The sequence below is a fragment of the Scylla paramamosain genome, chromosome 39, assembly GCF_035594125.1.
Source record: "Scylla paramamosain isolate STU-SP2022 chromosome 39, ASM3559412v1, whole genome shotgun sequence".
NCBI classification, from domain to species: Eukaryota; Metazoa; Arthropoda; class Malacostraca; order Decapoda; family Portunidae; genus Scylla; species Scylla paramamosain.
The window spans coordinates 13,622,382-13,629,881 of NC_087189.1; the positions used below are offsets into that span (position 1 = coordinate 13,622,382).

General features: G+C 38.2%; 1 protein-coding gene across 1 annotated transcript in view; it reads right to left on the reverse strand.

Annotated features, from left to right (window-relative positions):
* Positions 1 to 7,500, reverse strand: part of LOC135092242 (transient receptor potential-gamma protein-like) — a 180,257-nt gene that overhangs the window by 133,895 nt on the left and 38,862 nt on the right.

A 7,500-nucleotide genomic window follows, 5' to 3' on the forward strand; every position in this document is an offset into this window, starting at 1 on the left:
AGGAATACCAAGAGCAGATGTAGTAGTAGTAGTAATAGTAGTAGTAGTAGTAGTAGTAGTAGTAGTAGTAGTAGTAGTAGTAGTAGTAGTAGTAGAAGAAGAAAATAGCAGAGAGATTGTACTAATGATGATAATATGACCACCACCACCACCACCACCACCACCACCACCACAACAACCACAACAACAACAACAACAACAACAACAACAACAACAACAACTGTCGAAAATCCTCAATAAGTTTTCCTTTCCTTCCTTTCTTCCTTCCCTCCACTTCCTAACTTCCTTTCTTCCATTGAGTCTCTTTCCTCTCTCCATTCCTTCAATCCTCTTCTCTCCTCTTACTTCTTAGCTCTTCTTTCTTATTTTTTCTTCTCTTATCTCCTTTTCCTTTTCTTTCGTTTTTTTTTTCTTTTTCTCTTCTACTTTTCTTCCTTGTATCTTATTCACCGTCTGTCTGTCTGTCTGTCTGTCTCTCTCTCTCTCTCTCTCTCTCTCTCTCTCTCTCTCTCTCTCTCTCTCTCTTTCATCTACACAGCTTAATTTCTGTTTTTTTTTTCATATTTCTTCCCTTCCTCCTCCTCCTTTCTCTTTTCTCTTCTCCTTTTCCTATTTTTTTCTTTTCTCTCTCTCCTTATTCTCTTATTCTCCTACTTTCTTTCTCTTCCCTCTATCTCTCTCTTCCTCCTCCTCCTCTCCTCCTCTCTTTCTCTTTTCTTGCTTTCTTCTTCTCTCTTTCTTCTGTATCTCTAAACATTTATTTTATTCTTCTCCTCACATTCTCTTCCTTCTGTCTCTCTCTTCCTCTTCTTCCTCCTCCTCCTCCTCCTCCTCCTCCTCCTCCACTAAACAATCACTAGTATCAATAATATAATTCTCTCCCTTTTCATTTCCTCATTTTTCTCTCCCTTTCCTCCCTTCTCCTTCCGATATCGCAATCTTCCCTCTCTCTCTCTCTCTCTCTCTCTCTCTCTCTCTCTCTCTCTCTCTCTCTCTCTCTCTCTCTCTCTCTCTTTCTCCCTTCCTTAATTCCTTCGCTCCTCCTCCTCCTCCTAATCCCAGCTTTCCTGTCCTCTTAATCTTCCTTCTCCCTTACATACAAAGGGAGAAACGAGGGAAAAAAATAGTCTCCCTTTAAACTATAGGAAATAAAGAAAAGGAGGAAGGAGGGAGGGAAAAAGAGAGAGGGAGAGGGAGAATTCTGTCTCTTTCTCTGTTTTTTCCTCCCTCTCTTGAAACTTGGTGATATAAACGTGGAATTTCGATTTTTTTCCTCTTTTTTCCCCCTCTCTATTTATTTCTTTCCCTTTCGCATCATTCATTCTTAAAGTTTGTGAGAAAGTTTTAACCCCGAGCTGTCTATCTGTCTGTTTGTCCGTTCTCTCTCTCTCTCTCTCTCTCTCTCTCTCTCTCTCTCTCTCTCTCTCTCTCTCTCTCTCTCTCTCTCAAAATTTCTCCCTTGACTCAAGAAAACAAAGGCAGCTCTCTCTCTCTCTCTCTCTCTCTCTCTCTCTCTCTCTCTCTCTCTCTCTCTCTCTCTCTCTCTCTCTCTGTCTAAACGTGGCAAGTTGCTGGATTTATGATAAAGGGTCACCACGGATTTATTCTAGCTAAGTTACCCCTTTAAGAGGCAGCGCTGAGAGAAAATGGGAAAGTGATGGCGAAGGAGCGAGTGGCGAGAGAGAGAGAGAGAGAGAGAGAGAGAGAGAGAGAGAGAGAGAGAGAGAGAGAGAGAGAGAGAGAGAGAGAGAGAGAGAGAGAGAGAGGAATAACATACACAAAAGGGGAAAAGACGAATTAAGAAGGGAGGAATAAGAGGAAAAATAAAAAGGAAATAACAGAACATTGATTAAAACGAACAGGAAGAGATAAATAAAGGAATAAAGGGAGGGAGAAGCAATGTATAGATAAATAATGTAAGGGAAAAAGATAAAAAAATGATAATAAATGTAATAACAAGGAAGGGGAAACAAGAAAAAAAAGATAAATGGATAGAAAACGGATATTTCAATTGAATAACAAAAGAAAACGAAAAAAAACTGTTATAAAAAACGGGAAATTATGTTGTTGTTTGTTGTTGTTGTTGTTGTTGCAGAGAATTTACTGTAAAGTGATATAGTCTCTCTCTCTCTCTCTCTCTCTCTCTCTCTCTCTCTCTCTCTCTCTCTCTCTCTCTCTGTTGATAAATTAACCTCATTTCTCTCCATCTCTCCCTAAATAATCTTTCCTCCCAAAATTATTACCTCCTCTTATCTTTCTCTCCATTTCCAAATCTTTCTCCACCACAATATTTTTCCCTCCACACCTGTCAAAGTTTCCTCCACATGTCAGTTTTTTTCCCTCAACATCTGTAAACTTTCCCTCCACATTTGTTAAGTTTCCTCCACTTGTCAAAGTTTCCCCTACACCTGTCAAAATTTCCCTTCCACATCTGTCAAAGTTTCCCTTCCACATCTGATAGTTTCCTCCACATCTGTAAAAATTTCCTCCACATCTGCACAGTTTTCTCCACACTTGCGAGTTTTCCCTCCACACCTCCATTCACTTCTCTTTCCTCTCTCTTTTCCCTCTTCATCAATTTCTCTCCTATGCTCTTCTACTTTCCTCCAACCCTTTCTCTCCACCACCTCCCGCTTTTCCTCCCTTCTCTTTTTATTTCCTCCTTCCCTTTCTTTCCCTCTTCTCTCCTCCTCCTCCTATCCTTCCATTCTCTCGTTCCTCTCTTTCCCTTCAATTTCCCTCACCCCAGTCATTCTTCTACCTCCTCCTCCTCCTCGGAATACCTCCAAGAATGTCCTCCTACTCCTCCTCCTCCTCCTCTTCCTCCTCCTCCTCCTCCTCTTCCTCCTCCTCCTCCCAAATGTTTGAAGGTTTCGGCAGAAGTCCAACTGGGCCCAATAATGACCTCCTCCTCCTCCTCCTCCTCCTCCTCCTCCTCCTCCTCCTCTTCCTCCTCCTCTCCTGTCTCTCCTTCCTCACTTCCTTGTATCTCATTCGTCTACATCTTCTTCTTCTTCTTCTTTTTCTTCCTCTTTTATTTCTTTTCTTCCTTTTTTTCATATTTTCTATTGGTCTCTCTCTCTCTCTCTCTCTCTCTCTCTCTCTCTCTCTCTCTCTCTCTCTCTCTCTCTCTCTCTCTCTCATATGCACAAAAACATCTTCCTTTTTTTCTCTTTTCCCTTTTCATATTTTCTTCTTATCATTGTTTTCTTCTTCTCTTTTTTGAAAACTCTCCAAATCATTTCTTTTCAATCTTTTTTTCCTTCCATCATGTTCTTCCCCCTATCTCCCATATGTTTCCTCACCTTTTTTTCCCTCCTTCTCTCCCTTTCTCTCCCTTCCTGTCTCTCCCTCTCAATCTTTCCTCCTCATTAAATACTTGTCATATCGTGTTTTCTCTCTCTCTCTCTCTCTCTCTCTCTCTCTCTCTCTCTCTCTCTCTCTCTCTCTCTCTCTCTCTCTCTAACACAAGCAAGGTCCAGGAAGCTAAAAGATTATAACCCTGTACTTGCATATCATATTTCACTCTCAGAGACCCAAATTACTTTAGTCACCCCTTATATTCCTCTATCTGTCTCCCCCGGCCCGCTGCACAATCTCAAAGAAAACGGGGAGGTAGGCGCATAGAGAAAACGACTTGTGGGTTTGGGTCACAGAGGGAAGGCACGGAGAAGAGGAGGAAGGGAGGGGAAGAGAACGCTTAACTTGTGTTCTCGTGGTTAGAAAACGAGGTGTGCATTTGTGATTGGGAGGATGCGAAATAGAAAACGGAGATAGGTGAAGGAAAACGGGAAGAGAAAGGCTGTGAAAAAAACTTATAATACAAAAAAAGAAAAAGAAAAAAAAAAAACAGCGATAGAGAATGGGATGTGTAGGAAGGGAAACACGGGTATAGAAAACGGGGACTGGTGAAGAAAAACGGGAAGATGAAGGCAGGGAAAAGAGAAAATGAGAATACGAAGAAAGAATAAAGGTAAACAGGAACAGGAGGTGATGCATGATAAAAGGGATATAGAAAACGGGAATAAGTAAAGAAAATGAGAAAATAAGTGGAAAAGAAAATGGGACGATGGATAAAGAAAACGAAAATAAGAAAAAAATGAAAAGAAAACAAAAATAAGAGAATTAAAATTTTAGACCTGAAAGATGCGAGAAAAAAAGAATAAAGAAAACGAGAATAAGTAAAGAAAAAACGAGGAAAAAAGGAGAGAGAAAAAAACAGAAGATAGAGAAGCGGAAATAGAAGGAAAAATAATTAAGGAAGAGGAAAACAAAGATAAACAAGCAGAAGGAAGTGACAATAGAAGTAGTATGGATAGAAAACGAGATGCAGAAATAGGGAAAAAGAAAACGGGGATAGGAAGAGGAAAATCAGAAAACAGGAAAAAAAAACTGAGGATATAAGAATGAAAAAAATAAGGAAAACGAAAACAAGTGAAGAAAATTGGAAAGAGAAAAGGAAAACAAAGGAATAGAAAATAAAAGAAGAAAATGAGAGAATTATGGAGGGAAAATATGAAAAAAACAAAGAAAACGTAGGAATGCGAAAGAGAAAATGGGATAAAGGGAAAGAAAAGTACGATAATACGGAAAATACGAGAATAAAAAAAGAAAAGGAAAAAGGACAACAAAGGAAAAACAATAAGAAAAATGTGTAGATGGAAGAGAGAGGTGGAAATAATGAAAGAGGAAGATAAAAAGGAAAGGAAGAATAACAATAACAACGAGAGAAAAAGAAGAGAGGGAGGGGAAAGAAAGGATAAGGAAAACGAGGAAAATAAAGAAAAGGAAAAAGAAAAAAAGAAGAAGAAAGATAAAAGAAGGAACAATAACAACAATAAAGAATGAATGAAAGGAGAAAAGAAAAAATGAGTGAAAGACAAGAAATAAAGGAGAAAATAAAAAAAATGAAAGTAAAATCAAATCAAATCAAATAATGAAACAATATGAAAACAAAATAATAAATAAATATGAACGAAAAGAAGAGAAAACAGCAAACCTTCCTTGATATAAAATTCCACCCTCCTCCTCCTCCTCTTCCTCCTCCTCTTCCTCTTCCTCCTCCTCATAACCTTCACTACATCATGGGAACTAATTAGCCAAGAGTTGGGAAAGCAAGAGACACAGAAGGGAAAAGGGAAAAAGGTAAGAGGGAAAATGAAAACAAGGAAACTAATTGAAAGGTACAGGGCTCCCCTCTCACCTGTACACTGGCCAGCCTTAATTAGCGGCCAGGTAAGGCAAGGTTGTCATTCCCTAGATGCCTTTGTGTGTGTGTGTGTGTGTGTGTGTGTGTGTGTGTGTGTGTGTGTGTGTGTGTGTGTGTGTGTGTGTGTGTGTGTGTGTGTGTGTGTGTGTGTGTGTGTAAGGGAGAGAACAGGGAAAGAACGGGGAGGAGGGAGGGAGAGAGAGAGAGAGAGAGAGAGAGAGAGAGAGAGAGAGAGAGAGAGAGAGAGAGAGAGAGAGAGAGAGAGAGAGAGAGAGAGAGAGAGAGAGAGAGAGAGAGTCGATTTTCTTAGCATTAATGGTAGTGATGATACTATTACTACTACTACTACTACTACTACTACTACTACTACTACTACTACTACTGCTGCTGCTGCTGCTATTAGAACAACGAGATATAATAACAATTAAAAAAAATAATAATAATAATAATAATAATAATAATAATAATAATAATAATAATAATAATAATAATAATAATAATAAAAATAACAACAATAACAAGAACAACAACAATAACAATAATAGGAGTAATGTGGCGTTAAAAGAGGAGGAGGAGGAGGAGGAGGAGGAGGAGGAGGAGGAGGAGGAGGAGGAGGAGGACTTTCACCATTCTCTCCCTCTCATAAAAATTCTGACATTCATAAAAGCAGAGAACAATAATCATTCTCTCTCTCTCTCTCTCTCTCTCTCTCTCTCTCTCTCTCTCTCTCTCTCTCTCTCTCTCTCTCTCTCTCTCTCTCTCTCTCTCTCTCTCTGGTTTAAAATAGCAGCATTACAATGACACATATTGCAACTCACAAACCACCATTTCCCCCCTCCTCCTCCTCCTCCTCTTCTTCCTTCTGCTTCTTCCCCTCCTCCTCCTCCTCTTCCTCCTCTTCATCCTTCTCCTCAGGGCAGAAAAACGTGAAAACAGGACTAAACTTATGAATATTTGGTAGTCCAACAAACCTAACTTAACCTAACCTAACTTAACCTAACGTAATTTAACTTATCTTTATCTAATCTAACCTCACCTAACCTAATATAACTTATCCTAACCCATTCTAACCTAACCTAACCTAACTTAAGCTAACCTAACTTAACTTAACCTAACTTAACCTAACCTAACTTAACCTAACTTAACCTAACCCAACTTAACCTAACCTAACTTAACCTAACCTAACTTAACGTAACCCAACTTAACCTAACTTAACCTAACCTAACTTAACCTAACCCAACTTAACTTAACTTAACCTAACCTAACTTAACCTAACCTAACCTAACCTAACCTAACTTAACCTAACCTAACCTAACCTAACTTTACCTAACTTAACCTAACCTAACTTAACCTAACCCAACTTAACCTAACCTAACCTAACCTAACCTAACTTAACCTAACCTAACTTAACCCAACCTAACTTAACCTAACCCAACTTAACCTAAATTAACCTAACTTAACCTAACCTAACTTAACTTAACCTAACCTAACCTAACTTAACCTAACCTAACTTAACCTAACCTAACCCAACTTAACCTAACCTAACTTAACCATATGAAAGAGAATTATCTAACTGCCCCATCCACTGCTTCCCCCCGCCCTCTCTCTCTCTCTCTCTCTCTCTCTCTCTCTCTCTCTCTCTCTCTCTCTCTCTCTCTCTCTCTCTCTCTCTCTCTCTCTCTCTCTCTCTCTCTCCTACGAAACTTTATTCTCTTTTCAATTATTTTCTTATTATTTCACCTCTTCCTTCTTCGTCTTACCATGTATTATATTTTTACTTCCTCGTCCTCTTCCTCTTCCTCCTCCTCCTCCTCCTTCTCCTTCACTTATTCTTTATTCAAATTGCTATAGTTATTTATTATCAAGAATATTCTATACCTGATTTATTTATTTTTTTTTGTGTGTTTTTTATCTAATATTTTATTTTCTCTTTTCTCGCATTATTATTATTATTATTATTACTATTATTATTATTATTATTATTATTATTATTATTATTATTATTATTATTATTATTAACTGATGATGATGATGATGGTGGTACAAATAATGATTAAAACTATCATATTTTCATCCCTTTCCTCTTTTTCTGTATTTTCTCTCTCTTCTTTCTTTCTTTTTCTTTCTCTCTTTCTGTTTTCTTCTTCTCTCTCATTTCGCTTTAAAAAAAAATTTCCTCTTTTTTTCTTTTCCTCGTATTATTCTATTTTTTTCTCTTACTTTTCTTATAGTTACCCATTTCCTCTTTTCCCTTCTCATTTATCTCCCATTTTCCTCCTTCTCCTCTTTCT